The sequence below is a fragment of the Eulemur rufifrons genome, chromosome 6 (assembly GCF_041146395.1).
Source record: "Eulemur rufifrons isolate Redbay chromosome 6, OSU_ERuf_1, whole genome shotgun sequence".
NCBI classification, from domain to species: domain Eukaryota; kingdom Metazoa; phylum Chordata; class Mammalia; order Primates; family Lemuridae; genus Eulemur; species Eulemur rufifrons.
In genome coordinates this window covers 85,480,482-85,498,240 of record NC_090988.1, presented here as the reverse complement: position 1 = coordinate 85,498,240, position 17,759 = coordinate 85,480,482, and the positions used below count along the sequence as shown (strand labels likewise).

The 17,759-nt window shown below is 35.1% G+C and overlaps 1 non-coding gene across 1 annotated transcript; it reads right to left on the bottom strand.

The window, feature by feature from the left end:
• Positions 1–9,487: 9,487 nt before the first annotated feature.
• LOC138385653 (U1 spliceosomal RNA) lies at positions 9,488–9,649 on the bottom strand. Its single transcript, XR_011233865.1, has one exon. It is a non-coding gene; the product is annotated as a U1 spliceosomal RNA (small nuclear RNA).
• Positions 9,650–17,759: the final 8,110 nt, after the last annotated feature.

The window sequence follows — 17,759 nt, the reverse complement described above, 5'->3', positions numbered from 1 at the left end:
GCTGCGTCAAGTGCAGATTATCATCACCAGAGAGGTTTGACTGCACAATGAAACAATGAATGTGGTGCACTTGGAGCATCCTGGAACCATCCTCCCGTCCCCCCCAACCCCCCGCCCCCGTTTCCCCTTCCATAGAAGGATTGTCTTTCATGAAGCCAGTCCCTGGTGCCAAAAATGTTGGGGACCACTGCACTACAACTTTCAGCTCTTCATGATCCACCTTGGTCTCAGGTTGCCCGCGTGGCTCATTTTCAAGATTAAAATCACCAGAATGGAACTTCTCAAACCACCAAGGTACTGTGCTTTCATCAACCACATTCTTCCCAAACACTTCATTGGTATTTCAAGCTATCTGGTCTTCATTGGTTCCACAACAGAACTCATATTTGAAAATAACATGAATTTTTTACTTATGCGTGGTTTCACCAAAAAATTGCTCTAAAAAAATTTGAAAGATAATCACAAGCTGAAACATGCATTTGAAAGGCTGAGGATGTACCTTCACAATAAACATAAAACAAGAAGTGTCAAAGTGAAATGTCAGAGATATCAACTGTCTAACTCAGTACTTAAAGAAATCAGACATTTCATACTTAATAACCTAAATAAAAGTAATTATTGCTGCCGGAGGGCCCTATGAAAGCCAGTGCGATAGAAATGCAGAAAATAAGAGGAAGCCCTGTTATAACTATGGGGTAAAGCTCTTAAGACCTGTTAAGGAAAGGTAATTTTGTTTTCCTATAAGCATTAGAAAGTCATCAAAGGATTTCAGTGGCCATGGAATGCAGAAATTGAAATGATTGGATTTATGCATTAACAAGAGAGCTCTAGCTGGAATGAAGAAAATGGATTAAAGAGACTCCAGTAGTTACTGATCCCATATTTTTAGACCACGATTTTTCCACTTGACCCTACTCCACTTTCAATTAGGCCTTACCCCATGTTCTTAAGTCTTGCCTTCTCAAGTAGATAGATTTTCATCCATCTCAGGGCAGATCATTTAACTTTTAGTTTTTTCTTCTTCCTGTAGCTACCAGTGAAGCTTTCAAAAAGCCGAGATTCAGTCTTAGCACACTCATGCTTAAAATAATGTCTGCAACATTTCGGATGATGCCCCAGGCCTGTTATGATCCAACTAGATATTAGCTTTCCAGTTTCATCCTTTACCTCTCTCTCTGTGTACATTGTGTTTCAATCTCATTAAATTACTTATGATTCCTAGGCACATCATGCTCTTCTTTCATACTTTTGTAAATGTTATTGTTTATTCTCTTTTCTTAGACTATCATTGCTTTCTTCTCTACCAGGTAACATTTTATTCATCCTTCTGTTTTTATGTGCGAACAAATTTTCTTTGGCACTTCCCTGTCCCTAGACATAATAAATCATTTGTCTCCTATTCTTCCATAGTGCTTTATACATACCATTATATAGGGTTCTAACTCTACCATTTGATGTGAGTACCCTGGATCATGCAGTAATGTACTATTAATCTTTGTTATCTGAGAGCCCACCATAATGCCCAGCATATAGTAGTATTCTAACAAATATTGTTTCTATTATTTTAAGTTTGTTTTCTTAACAAGTGCCATACCAGTCATAGAATGTTTAATGATGTCAACAAACAGAAAGTTAGGGATCACAAAGGAACAAGGAAAGCTTGTGAAAGTTTCTGAAAAGTTGTGGCCAGCTCAAATAAAAAAAAAAAAAATTATATATATATATATAAATAAAAAGGCCCTCAGTGAAAAATACCATATTTTCTAAATGACTGACAAATTATACACATAAAATATTGTGGCAGATACCATAAGAGTTATGGACTTTGCTCTCTGGGACAGAACAGTCAAACAAAGATATTTAGGAAAATAAATATTTGCTAGACTGATAAAGGATATAGAAGCACTCATCTATACAGAAAAATGGCCAGAAGGACTTTCAATATTAGCACTCAGCTATATCCCCAGACCCAGCAATCTTCCAAGCACCCTGGAGTCTCACTTAGGCTGCTAACCCCAAAAACTCAACCTGCAAAGGTGGATTTCACTCTGTCTGGAAAGCTGACAATAGATAGTCTCTATAATTATGGTTTTTTAGGTGTTTATTTCTTTATACTGTGTGGAGAATCTGCTAGCCAGTAACCAGGGCCATTTTTCCTTCTTCATTTGTCTGCTATTAAAAAAAATGAAAGACAATTTGTTACAACACCTTAATAAATTGATGGACAGAAAGCTCATAGAAAAATTCATTTTAGGGTAATATGCATGAATATTAGCTATGTAAATAATGTATTCTCAGATGTGGTTTTTTTAATTGTATAATTAAGAGATGGATCATTGATGATCCATTCCCCAAACAGATCATATACATCTACTAAATTTAAAATCTTGGTACAAATGGAGAGAGACAAAATGCCACAAGTTCTAATGGCATGAGATCTAAGCACTTCATTTTGTATTTTCAATAAGCAGTGACCCAAAATATAGAATCTTTAAATAATAAGGTTCAAAGTTGAGTCATGTTAATAGTGTGTGTCCTTGATAGGCCATGATGAAAATGGTACTATAGACCTGTAGTCTTCTTCCCAAAAACATATAACCACAGTCTAATCATGATGAAAAAAAAAAAAAAAAAAAACCCACACAAATGCCAGTTAAGAGACAGTCTACAAACTCTGAAATCTACATACTCTGAAGGTATCTAAAACAAGGAAAGTCTGGGAAACTGTCACTGCAAGAGGAGTCTAAGGAGACATGACAAGTAAATGTAATGTACTATCCTGGATGGTATGCTGGAACAGAAAGAAGACAGCAAAAAGCTAAGGAAACCTGCATGAATAAAGTATGGACTTCAGTTAACAAAGTATCAACACTGGTTCATTAATCGTAACAAATGTAACACACTAAAATAAGATGATGATAATGAGGGAAAGTCTGTGCAGAGTATATGGAGATTCTCCATACTAGCATTGCAATTTTTCTGTAAACCTAAATTCTCTAAATATAAACCTATTCTAAAATAAAAAGATTATATGACATTTTTAAAAAATATATATTCAGTTCAATTTGAATTTCAGATAAACCAATAGATGCTTTTTTGCATGAGTATTCCCCAAGCAACATTTGGGGTATACTTACAGTAAAAAAAAAAAAAAAAAAAAAAAAAAAATTGTTTATTTAAATTTCAAATGTAATTGGGTAGACTGTATTTTATCTGGAAATCCTACGTCTGGAGTTGATGCTTCCCAAATGATATTTGTCTTCCACAAGTTCCACATCCAATATTCCTCATGGCCTCCGGAAACAAAACCAGAATTAATCTTAACACAACCTAAGCAGGGAAATGTGAATTTTGCTTCAGGAGGAAATGGACTACTACTAAAGGAGTTATACAACCTGGAAAATGTGTACCAGCATAAACCAAGGGGAGGTATTGAGGGGGTTACACTAGTGGGGCTGAGGCATGGATGGAGAACATTTATTGATATGGGGACATTCTGTTATGATTTTGGATTCAGTGTTGCATCAAGAACAGATGTAGCTGCTTCTAATTTCTTGGGATAGTTCTTTAAAACCTGAATGAGACAATGGTTTACATAGAAGTGGTGGTCCCAAACTTCTTTGGAAGAGTATTGAAGAAGGGGCCAGAAGTTCAAGGAGGAGGGGCTATTAGAAAGGATTTATTATATAGGACTTAAGAACCTACCACTTGAACAGGTTCTCCAGGGAATGCTTAGAATAGTGGTTCTCAAACTTTAATATGCATCCAAAGTACCCAGAGATTTTTGTTAAAATGCAAATTCTGATTCAATATGTCTGGGATAAAGCATGAGATTGTGCTGCTAATATGAGAACCACAATTTTAGTACAAATGGCCTAACAAATACTATCTTTAAGAAATACCATTGTGTAGAGGGCACCAGCATGTTGGGGAAGATTGATGTTGGCCATCCTCTGAAGGCTAGAGTGAGCAGTGAGAGATGCTGCAATGTAACTGGTGTCTCTGATATCATGGGGATGATGAGATCTCAGAATGACAGACTATGACTGACAAGACTGAACTGACAAGAAAGCAAGAGTGAAAATGGGGTTGTCTTGCCCCATAGGAAAGCAGAATGATAGCTGATAGATAACAATGTTCCTATGAACAAGATGTATTGGTAACCAGCTATGGTGTTGCTTGATTTATAGGAAAGAAAGAAAGCCAGTGTGGGGAAGAGAGAGAGAGAGAGAAAGAAAGGGAGACACAGGGAGGGGGGAGGAGAGAAAGAGGAAGAAAATGAAAGAGAAAGAAGGAAGGAAGGGAGGAAGGAAATCGAGAGCTGTTATCAACTACTGCAATGGAAAACACTGGTCTTCACCTAGTTTCTAGATTAAAATCAGTTGGTGCAGGTGCAGTGGCTCACACCTCTAAAGCCAGCACTTTGGGAGGCTGAGGCAGAAGGATCGCTTGAGCCCAGGAGTTTGAAACCAACCTGGGCAATATAGTGAGACCCCATGTCTACAAAATATAAGAAAAATTAGCAAGATGTGGTGGCACATACTTGTAGTCCTAGCTAATCGCGAGGCTGAAAGGGGAGGATCCCTTGAGCCCAGACGTTCAAGACTGCAGTAAGCTGTGACTGTCCACTGCACTCTAGCCTTGGCAACAATGTGAGATCCCATCTCTGTATTTGAAAAATAAATAAATCAGTTGAGTTCTAGAGCCTATTGATTCAGGGGGAGGCTGAATCCATTTGAGAAAGGGTCCTGAAAAGCCACTGCAAGTATATACAGAAAATAGTTCTCCAGTCCTTTTCTGAAGGGATCTAAATTCATTTGTGAGGATTTGTGTGTGTACTAGAGAAAATGAAGTACCTAAACTGTTAACTTCTTTTTTTTTCTTTTTCTTTTTTTAACTTGCAGGTCAAAAATGTCAGCAGTTGCTTTCAGCCAGGGTGTATTTCTAATAGCCTTAAAATGTTCAAATTACCAATAAGGACATTGAAGTACGAGTTGAACTACATTGTTAGGAAAATTATAACTACTGCAAAAATGACTCAATATTCAAATACTCACATTTCGGGACTTTACATTCGGTTTAGGAAGGAGAAGGGGCATAAGTGTATGAATGGGGCAAGCTTAATAACACACGTGAATAAATATTCATGAACACAAAATTAAAATTTGCACTTTACTTTGTTAATCCCAATTTCTTTCCCCAGTATAGAAAGTGATGTTAGTATCACTCTTGATTGTGACACTAGTTTATTTCTAAATAATTTCTGAACACCTTGAAGGCAGAAATGTTTCCTCATCATATCTGGATATCTACTTCTACCCATTTTTTCTTTGATTTCCTCCTTTTTGTCAGTCTCTTGACCTTGTTTAAGCTAAATACTCTAATATAAAATAGTTTGAAGTTCTCCCTCTGGGTTCTACTAAATGATACAGATAATTTCTAGCAATGAACTTAAAACACTTGTGAAATTTTATGTGCCCTTTTAAATAAATGGAATTCCTTAGATATATATGTTATTTTTGTCTTTTTATCAAAGTATAATATACATAAATGAAAGAATACAAATCCTAGGTGTTCAGCACAATGGATTTCCAAAAAATGAACATACCACTGTAACCAGAGCCTTAATTAAGCAATATTAATGCTTTGAAGCTATTGTAATATTTTTTTAATTTTATTTTTTTAGTTGCTTGTCACTAGTATACAAAAATAAAACTGATTATTCCAAAAAAAAAAAAAAAAAAAAGAGAAAGCTATAAAAGCATTGTCTGTATCCCAGAAGTCACCCTAACACTTCATCTCCATCACTAGCCATACAAGGGCACCAAGTACCCTCACTTCAACACTAGAAAGTAACATTTCCTCTTTTTCAATTTTATGCAAATGAAATCATATAACGTGTACTATGTTTGTGTCCTGACTTCTTTTGCTGAACATATTGTTTATGAAATCCATCTATGTTGCTTCATGTAATGGCAGTTTATTTACTTTCATTACTGTATAATATTTCATTGCATTTATTCTTTCAGTTAGTTATGGTTGTTTCTATTATCAGTCCGTTGCAAATAATGCTGCTATGAACATGACTGTATAATATTTTAGTGAACATAACTATGTGTGTATATACCAGGGAATGGAATTACTGCATCCTAAATTATGAGCTAATTCAGTTTTAGTACACACTGCCAAAGAGTTTTCTAAAGTGGCTGTCTCAATTTATACTCTCACCAGAAAAGTATGAAGACGCTCACTAACATTTGGAATTGTCACACGCATTTATTCATTTTAGTCATTCTAGCAGTTTTAAGTTGCATTTCCATGATGGCATATAATGTTAAACATATTTTCCTAAGTTTATTGGCCATTTGGATTTTTTTAATTAAATGTCTGTTCAAGAATGTTGCCCATTTTTTCCCATTGATTTATTATTTTTCATATTTATTTATAAAGTTTTTATACATTCTGAATAGTATTCTTTTGCCAGATATATATGCATTAGAAATATTTTCTCTCAGTTTGCTTGTCACACTCTTAATCATGTCTTTGAATTCATTTTAGTTTTAAGGTAGACCTCTACATCATTTTATTTATTTTCTCTTAATATGAATAATCTCCTTTTTGTTTAAGAAATCTTTGGCTACTTTAAGATAATGAAGGTATTTTCATATTCATATTCTTTTAGATAAATTTTATTGTTTTTCTTCCAAATTTAGATCTATAAATCACCTAGAATTGATTCTCATATATAGTACACAGAATGAAATTATTATTTCTCTATTTGAATATCCAGTCAACCCTACACCATTTATCAAAAAGACCATTTTTTCTACTGAATTACAGTATTTCCTTTGTGAAAATTTGTATACCAAACATATGTGAGCCTATTTCTAGATTTTCTCTACAATTTCATTGGCCAATGTGCCTATTTTTAATGCCAATACAACACTGTCTTAATTATTATAGCATTATGTATAACAGTCCTCAATATGAGAGTCATTTTGCTTATTATTCAATATTGCCTTAGTTATTCTACATACTTTGCATTTCTCTATACATTTTAGATTTAATTTCTTAATTTTCTTACATGTGTATGTGAGGGCATGCCTGTCACACTTACATAGACATTCAAATCTGCTGGTGATTTTATTTGAAATGCATTTCATGTAAAGATCACTTTGGGAAGAATTTATACCTTTAAAATATTGAATCCTCCAATTCATCCACATGGAATATTTCTCCATTTTTAACGATTAACCTTACAGTGGTATGATTTGCATACAATAAACTGCATCCATTTAAAGTGTGCAACTCACTAAATTTGACAGATGTATATACCTTTGAAACCACCACCATAATCAAGATACATAAAATCTCCATCACCTTGTAAAGATCCTCATATCCCTTGGCAGTTCATTCTTCCCTCTACTTCCAGCCTCAGGCAACAACTGAGCTGGTTCTTGTCTCTAGAAATTACAGTGCATTTACTGCAATTTTAAAAGAGTATGTATTCTTTTGTACCTGGATCCTTTTGCTGAGTATAATGATTTTGAGATTTATCCGTGTTGTTTTGTTTATTAATAGTTACTTTATATTTCCATTGTATGGATATAACACAATTTGTTTAACCATTCACCTGTTAATACAAATCCCAGTTGTTTCCAATTTGGGGCTACTGAAGCAAAGCTACTATACATACTCGTGTAAAATGGTTTGTGTTAATATATGTTGTTTCTTTTAGGCAAATACTTAGAATCATTGGGTCATGTGATAGTGTACACTTGTGTTTTTATGAAATCGACTGTTTCCCAAAGTTGTTGTACCATTTTATATTCCATTGGAATGTGAGAGTTTATTCGTGCTTCAGAAGCTCTCTAATACCTTTAAGCAAACAAGTTTCACCTTTCCCCTGGCTTTCATTGTTATTTATTGGCCATTGTACAATCTTCCCACTATCTAAGAAATCAACTATTTCATTTAATCATCACAAAATATTCTGATGTAGATATTATTCTATTTTTACATTTGATAAAGCTCATGTATACAGAAATTGAGCTGAGTGCCTGAATTTTTACAGCTAGAAAGTGATGGAATTGCGGTTTGAATTCATGTGTGGCTATTAGTCTTTGGGATCTTTTATTATACCATGCCATTTTTATGGTATTTTATATATGCCAAAATACAGTCTTTAGTAAGAATCAATATATAGACACACAGTTTTGAAGAAGCATTATAATGTTATCTAATTTTCCCCTACTGTACTGTTAGAAAGGGGAGGTAGCCTAGCACCTGAGAGAAGTTCAGTTTCTGAGTTCACATCCTGGCTTAGCTACTTATTAGCTGCTACACTTGTACAATATTTTAAACATCAATTGGCTTACTTTCTAAGTGGTTGTAATGGTAGGACTTTTTATAGGGCTGTTGTGACAATTTGAAGTGACTAATGCAGGCAAAGGCTTATTACAGGTCCTCACACATAGTAAAAATTACTAAGGATTACTGCTTCCATAACCTGGTGCTAAGTAAATAAATAAATAGAACAATAGAAGCAAGCAATATTAAAAATAAAAGAAAAAATCCCTTGAAAGAATATTGCATTTTATAAAATGTTTAAGATGTTGAACTCTATTACAATTAAATGTACTACTTATGGATATTCATATAAAAATATATAATTATATTCAATTGAAGGTCTCCTTTTCAAAATATAACCTTCAGCCTGTGCTCCCTTTGAGAGTAAGAGATACAACTACTATGTAAGGCTAGATTTGCAAGTGGTCATATTTCCTATCAACGGAGAAAGCTAAATGTAGAATAAAGCCAAAAAGAAGAAAGACACCCAAGGGCATGGAGAACAAGATGTAATTGGCATTGTAAGAGCACCTAAGACCAGTCTTACCTGACATGTACATTTTTGTTTGTCTGTTTCTGAGATAGATTGGATTGGATTTCTGAGAGTTATCCTCAAAAAGGATTCACCTAATACACAGGTTCAGTGTTTTTGTTGTGCAATCAACACTCCTTTCCTGAGCTCCTTTTCCTCATTGTAGTTTGGCTATCCATTCCTTCATGGGCTACCACATTTTACTATAGATGTAGGAATTATCCTTCAAAAGTAATTAATGAGGAAAAATCTATGGAAAAAAATGAAAATATTTAATTTACTGAGTGGTAGACTATCAGGCATTTATTTCCCAGGAATGATGACAAAAAGATTCACCAGGTCACACAGCTGATCCAGGTGCTGGCAGATGAGGCCCCATTTCCATCCAGTGTCTGCCTGCCCTTTCACTACCCCAGCCCACGTTCTTCAAGGACTGTTCATTCTTGTTAACTTAGAATACCTTTGTTTGAAGAACACATCAAGTACATTCTTTTTTTCCCCAATACAGCTTTACTGAGGTATAATTGACAAATACAATTGGATGTAATTAAGGTGTACAATGTGATGGTTTAAGATCTATATGTGGATATATATTGTTTAAGGTCAGAGGAGGGTGCAAATGCAGTCCCCCAGTACCACAAATTATGCAGTCGAGTTTCCCACATTTGGAAAAATCACAGAGGTCAGCACACCTGGAATACAATGAATAAGCTGTGCCCTGGGAAAATCACCTTTGTGATCATGGTATCTCCCCTGTCAGGTAAGTGTGATATATGTGTGTGAAGTGGTTACCACAATCAAATTAGTTAGCATATCTATCACCTCACATAGTTACCTTTGTGTGCATATATGTGGTGAGAATACTTAAGATCTACTCTTTTAGCAAATTTCAAGCATACAAGACAGTATTATTAACTATAGTCCCCATGCATTAGAACCACAGAATGTATTCTACATGTAACTGAAAGTTTGTACCCTTTGACGGACAGATCACCATTTTCCCCAGGCCCCAGCCTCTGACAACCACCATTCTACTCTGTTTGTATGAGCTTGACATTTTTTAGCTTTTACATGTAAGTGAGATCATACCGTATTAGTGTTTCTGTCTGGCTTATTTCACTTAGCATAATGCCCTCCATGTTCATCCATGTTCTTGCAAATGGCAGGATATCCTTGTTTAAGGGTGAATAATATTCCATTATGTGTGTGGGTGTATATATGTCTATATGTATATATGTGTGTATATGAGGGCTATCCGGAAAGTATCCAGCCATGTAACATTCTCATTATATTGAATGGCTGGATACTTTCCAGACAGCCCTCATATATGTGTGAGTATGTGTGTGTGTGTGTGTGTGTATGTGTGTATGTGGTTGTGTATGTGTGTGTGTATATATATATATATATATCACATTCTGTTTTTCCATTTATCCATCAACAGACACACAGGTTGTTTCCATGTCTCAGCTACTATGAATAATGTTGCAATAAACAGGAGAATGAGAATATAAGTGGGAGGTAAAAATTGGGTACACACAGGCACAAAAAGACGTTAAGAACATTGGAAACTAAGGAGGGTTGTGGGTGGGATGGGGGTGAGGGATAAAAACTTCCCTATTAGGTACAATAAATACTATCCTGGTAGTAGGTACACTGAAGGCCCTGACTTCGGCATGATACAATTCATCCATGTAACAAAAACATTTGTACCCCTTAATATTTTGAAATTTAAAAAAATTACTGAAGAATAATAACAAAAAACCAAAAAAATGCAAATTTGGAACTCATGAAAATTTTAAAATTTTGTGCATCAAAAGACACTATCAACAGAAACAAAAATCAGCCCACAGAATGGGACAAAACATTTGCAGAACATCTATCTGATAAGCACTTGCTACCATGATATACAGAGAACTCCTGTAACTCAATATAGCAACAACAAAATCCAACTCAAAAATGGACAAAGGGCTTAAACATTTTTTCCCCAAAATGTGCAAATTATAAAAGATAGGTAAAATGAAAAGATGTTTAATATCACTCATCATTAGATAAATGTAGATCAAAACTACAATGAGATGCCAACTCATACCCATTAAAATGGCAAAAAAAAAAAAAAAAAAAAAAAAAAAAACAAACAGAAAATAATGAGTGTTGGTAAGGATGTGAAGAAAACTTCCGGACTGTTGGTGGGAATGAAAATGATACAGCCCTGTGAAAAACAGTGTGGCAGTCATCAAAAAATTAAAAATAGAATTACCATATGATCCACCCATTCCACTTCTGGGTATATACCCAAAAGATTTTAAAACAGGCTCTCAAAGAGATATTTTTACACTCATGTGTATAGCAGCATCATTTACAATAGCTAAAGTGTGAAATAACTGCCCATGTATTTAACTTTATTGAGGTCCTCATTTCTTTCTATGGGTTCTAGTTATTGTCTTCTATTGTCCTTTCATCTCAACCTGTAAGAGTCCCTGGAGAATTTCTTTCAGGGCAGGTCTAATGATAACAAACTACCTCAGTTTTTGCTTACCTGGGAATGCCTTAATTTCTCCCTCACTTTTAAAGAACAGTTTTGCCAGATATGCAATTCTTAGTTGACTTTTTTTTTTTTCTTTTAGCACTTTGAATATATTACCCCACTGCTTTCTGGTCTCTAATGTTTCTGATGAGAAATATGCAAATAGTCTTACTGAGGAACCCTTGTATGTTCCATGTATGTGATAAGTTACTTCTCTCTTTCTGATTTCAAGATTATTTCTGTATTTTGCTTTTAAAAGTTGGATTAGAACATGTATTGGTGTGAGTCTCTGAGTTTATCTAACTTAGACATCATTGAGCTTCATGGATGTTTGTATTCACATATTCCATCAAACATGAGAAGTTTTCAGCCATTATTTTTTTAAATACTCTCTTTTCTCCTCTCTCTTCTTCTAGGACCACACAATATGTATTAATATATTGCTCCACTTGTTGATTTTCTACAGGTCACTTAGGCCGTATTCATTTTTCTTCAACATTTTTTTATTTCTGTTTCTCAGACTTAATAATTTCCAATGTTATATTTTTAAGTTTACTGATTTTTTTCTTTTGCCTGCTTAAATCTGCTTTTGAATTTCTCTAGTGAATTTTACATTTTAGTTATTGTACTTTCTGCTCCAAAATTTCTTTCTTATTTCTTTTTAAGCTTTCTAGCTTTCATTTTGTTCATACATTGTTTTCTTGATATTCTCCACTTTTTTTTAGTTCTTTGAGCATCTTTGAAACAGTTATTTTAGCTTTTGTTGAGTAGATCTGCCATCAGGTCTTCTGCAGTTTTTGCTGATCGATTGAGTTTTTTGTTGTTGTTGTTGTTGAATGGGCTATATTTTCCTCTCAGCATGCTTTCTGGTATTTATTTTTGAGAACTGGGCATTTGAATCTAATAATGTGGCAATTCTACAATTCAGATTTTCCTACTTCCCCAGGATTTGAATTTTTTTTTGTTGTTGTTTTTGTTTATTTATTATTTATTTTTTATTGTTGTAGGCTCCTTCTGTGCCAAGGGCTAGCCTTATTTTTAAACTGACCATCTTCACAAGTCTTCTGAACCTGTGCTTTTCCCTAGGCATGCACAGTCACTTTCTATTTATTTCTGTATATGTACATTTTTTTAATGTCCTAGGCTTTAAAATCTGGCTCCCCCCACCCAGAAAAAGAAAGAGAGAAAAATGAAGGGGATAAAGAGGATGTCATTCCATTAAGTCCCCTGGAAGTCACTTCAGGTCGAGGCGGAGGGATTTGCAACAATGAGAGAAGAGTGCAAAAACAATGGTCACCTGCCTCCTTGCTTAAGCAGCAATCAGCAACCCATGCACAGGTTCCTGATATTTAAAAGACAGGGTACTTTTTGTCCACGCTGGTTCCTGAAAGCTATACTTGACCTGACCAAAGAAAATATTCACTGCTGCCTGTCACAGGGCTGGGGCTGGGGCTGGGGGATGAATATGTGCTACTGTGCTACCAGCTAAAGTTGATGGAAATTAACCTGGTGGAAATAGCAAGTCTTCAGAGTTCCCAAATGGTTATATCAGACAAATCCTGCCAGTGCAATTTTTGTCTAGATAGAGAGACAGTCCATAATGCTTTCTACTCAACCATCTTCCCAGAATCCTCCTAAACCATAGAATTTTAATACTAAATTCTGTATTCTATTTGAACTCTCACGATTAATTACTGCAGTTCCCCTTTTACCTTTGTAGAAATAAATTTCAATGTTTCCTGTTTGCAAGCTTTGTTTTTAATAACTTCAATCCATTAAATCTTAAGAAGCTGAAAATTTTCTGTTCTTCTATTTCTTGAATAAGCTGTATAAATATTTTCAATTGATATTTAACAAAATGCAATGAAAATTTAGAGATATTGTTTAAAAAGAAGTTCAATACCATTGTAGAACATTTACACTGATGTTTAAAACAATTCTTGAAATGTTAAATAAAACACTGTTTTAATCCAACTGATGGTAGGCATAAAAGAAAAAGTACAAACTCATCTGAAATGTTTTTAATGCAACATTATCTTAATTATGCATACACACAAATTTTACTTAAGTTTTTCTACTTGCATACATAAAGTATTTATAAATCTTGACAAATACAACTTATTTTAACACAATCATTAATTTGTATACCACAAGAAATCTCAAGTATATTTCTGGTCAATAGGTTTTTTACTTTAATAAAGCACTGTTTTTACAGCACTGTACTATATCAGATTAGTATATCATATTTTTATCACTGAAAAAACAAAATTATCTTAGCTTCTGTATTAGTCAGAGTTCTCCATAGAAACAGAACCAGTAGGATATATAGATATAGATATGGATGAGAAGGAATTTATTATGGTAATTGGCTCATGTAATTTTAGAGGTTGAGAAGTCTCACAATATGCTATCTGCAAGTTGTAGAACTAGGGAAGTTAGTGACATAGTTTAGTCTATGTCTGAAGGCCCGAGAACCACTAGAGCTGATTGTGTAATCCTCAGTTGGAGGACAAGGGATTGAGAACCTGGGGGGCCACTGATGGAAGTCTCAGAGTACAAAGGCTGAAGAATCTGGAGTTCTGACTTCCAAGGAAAGAGAAGATGTGTGTCCCTGCTCCAGAAGAGAAAGAAAATTTGCCTTTCCTCTGCCTTTTTGTTCTACAAAATCCCTCAATTGAATAGTGCCCACATTGGGTGAGGGTATATTTTTTAATTAATATCACCAATTCAAATGCCAATGAAGGAAATTAGAAATGTTTTACCCCAAAGTATATTTCTTTGACATATTTTGAGATGGCCACCAAAGAAGTAAAACTGCAAAGCTGTCTTTTTTGGGGGGAAATTTACATCCACAGAGAATCCCCATTAATGCAGCCAGGACTTTTCTTACTGATCTAGGAAAGACTGGCTAAGAGTCTGACACCTGTAAAGGTCCAAAAAGAAATATTTACCATCTATTCTCTGTGAGGGTTGCTAACCTGTGAGGCTTTATCTGCACAACAGGACCACCTTTGCTAGCTAAGCTTCCATTTTTTTCCCCCTCTCATAATGTGTCTTACCACAAAAAACCTGTTTGGTTACAATCCAAGCCCCATTCTTTAAAAACCTCTGTACCTCATTGAGGAGGCTAATCATCATTCTGAAGGCTCCTGTGCATACACACTAAAATAAATTTGTATGTTTTTCTCCTATTAATCAATCTGTCTCACATCAGTGATTTCTCAGTGAGCCTTTATGGGGCCAAGGGCCTTGCTCTCTATACCAATCATTTCCAGAAACACTCTCACAGACATACCCAGAAATAATGCTTTACCAGCTTTCTAAATATACCATAACTCAGTAAAGTTTACATCTAAAATTAACTATCACAGCTTCAATGTTGAATAATTTAATAGCATTCACAGTGGTCTTATATGTTTTGCTTTCAACAGATTGAATTTGTGAAACTTTACTTTGATTTAGATTGCAGAACTAAAGTTACAATTGGCATGCCTTTGTTCATGGGAGTGTCAGGTTTCAGTCTGCAGTGTCAGTTCTTGGCATGCCCATGGTCAAAGAATGACCAGATGCACCAAAGCAAGGCAAGCAAATTTATTGAGGGGGAGCAAGAGAGGACCACAATGGGATTACAGGGCAAAAGCAAGATATAGGTTTACAGAGCAAGACACATACTCCACAGATGACAATTGGACCCCTCACCACAGCAGGAAAAGAGAGCTTGGTTATGGTCTGGGTCTTGTTTTATGATGTCTAGATAGGTACCTCCCTGTGGTTCACATGTCACCATGGAACCACTTTGGACAACTGGGAGCTTCATGACCTGAGTCCTACTGTGCACGTGGGTTCTAGGTCAGTTTCTGGACTTTATGGTACCTGTGCTACTAGGTCTGTGGGCTAGTGAGTCCTCTGCATTCTTTTGCAGCTGGGGTGCTGAGTTCCTATTGGCAGATTCATAGGGTGTTCCCTCCTCCCCCAGGTATGGTAGTAGTTCAGAGCAGGATCAAAGTGGGGCAGGACCACGGGGGCCTGGGGCCCACCCTTGTCCTTTTTCCCAGGTGAGGCAGTTGCACCAAGGCAACAGCACTCACTTTTGTCCCTAGGAGACCTGGGATCCCTCATTATCCACCAAACAGGAGGATATGTATCTTGACAGGTTTTGAGGTCAACGAAGAGTTTACTTATGAATGAGTTGTTGGAGCAGTCATCTGGAGATACCTTGATCTCTTTTGCCTTTCTGTGGGAGTCTGGTTAATATATAATGCTTTGACATAAGGTTGTGAAATAACAGCTATTCATTTGGATGAGGATGTTGCATGACTCAGATCCAGGATTAACTTTCCCTTTGACAAAAGAAGTATGTAGGTCCTGAGATTTTTTATTTTCCTTTACACTATGAAATGGACAAAAAAGTTGAACCATATTGGATTTAACTGATATTTCTATTTAAAGCATCTGGTAACACTGATATAACACTTGCGTCATTTAACCGTTTGTGATGTTCTGATAAAGGAATCAACAGTACTATCTATTCCTTCACTTTTCCTGCCTGCCCAAGAAAACTTGGATATTTTCCCTAAGAAAGATTCAGTAAGTCTAAATAAAAAGTCATGGTTTTTAATATGATTGTTAATGTTCTTTTTTGTTCTGAACACATTAAATTGTCATTTCAAGCATAGTTTATTTTAAATGGGTATGATTTTTAAATTAAATACTGATGCTTCTTCTGAAGATTTGTAACTTCTCGTTTCCTTCCTTAATTACAGGTGCCAATATCAACCAATACGTAATTCAAGTTAAACATTTATCACCTTTTTGAGAAATAGAAATTCTAGATATACATTGTTAAGCTTATTGCTGCCAAAAGGGTTTATTGCGAAAATAAAATAGAATAAAATAAAATATCACCAAACACAAAAAAAAATCTGTTAATTTACAATGCTAAATAAATATCTAAACCACTTAGCAAGAATGTTCAGATTACTCTAAAGCTTTTGACAATATGCTACAACCACTGTTTCTTGCATACTTTTCAAATACACTTCAACCTATAATTTCACATTGACCCAACTAACTGGGAATTCCACAGATTCAGCATTTCAAAGGGTATGTCACAAATCCTGATACAAATAGCTGGTATTCCAAATGGCCAGCAGAGGCAGCTGAGTCAAACACTTCTACTATGACCTTAGACCTGAAAAATGTAGTGTATTTCTAGTCTCTCTATCAAAGTGTGCTTTATTTTATCAGCAAGTATTCTGAATTCTGTTCTCGAAAGGGAAATGTTATACTGTATCTAGAAGAGGACAGTGATAAAATACTGGTGATCTTCCAGACAGCCATGTATGAAAGTTAGAACTCTGTTCATTACCCATCATTATTACACAAGATCATGACAGGAGCTGAAGTAAAATTTTAATGCAGCTATTATTAATAATGCATTATTAATACATGAAAAACCTAGAAAAAATGTTGAACTAAACAGGACTTGAAACAGGCATCTATTTCAGACAAACTCAGATATATGTTCACTCATATATCAAGGCATCACTGTGATTATCAATTCAGGCTATGCATGTAAAACACACTGTAAAGGTTAAAAATTCTAAAAAAGAAACACTGAGCCTCATATTTATGTTGACAATACCTACTTTGTTATTTCCATTATGCTAATATAATTCAGATTTCAAACTTCTAGATCATTCTGAAGTAAGTAATTGGAAAACGCATGCTGAAGGAGTCTTATGAAACTGGAATCAAAATCTGACTCTGCTAACTTCTAGCTTTGTGATCATTGACAAACTCTGAAATGCAGTCAGTATATTATAATATGGGGATGATGTTATCTCCATTAAAGAGTTTTTGTAAAGATCATAAGAGTGAATAATAGCAAATATTATTCTATTAGTTCCATAAAATATTTCCCCAAAATTATTTCCCTTCTGTATGTTCCTCTTTCTTCACATCACTTTTACGTTAAGATTGTGGTATTTTTCAACTACAGACATTAGAAAGACTATAATAAAGGTAGTTACTATCTATAAAGTATCCTTCTATGGTTTGAATGCAATGTCCCTCCAAAATTCATATGTAGGAACTTAAACTCCGAAGTGATAATATTAAGAGGTGGTACCTTTTGGGAAGGGGAGCCCTCATAAATGGGTTTAATGCCCTTATAAAAAATGCTTCATAGATCTGCCTACCTCTTTTGCCCCTTTAATCGTGTGAGGACACAGTGTTCATCCATTTCACCATGTAAGGATGCAGGAACAAGGTACCAACTTGAAAGCAGAGAGTGAGCCCTTACCAACACCAAATCTGCCAATGCCTTTAATCTTGGACTTTCCAGCCTTTAAA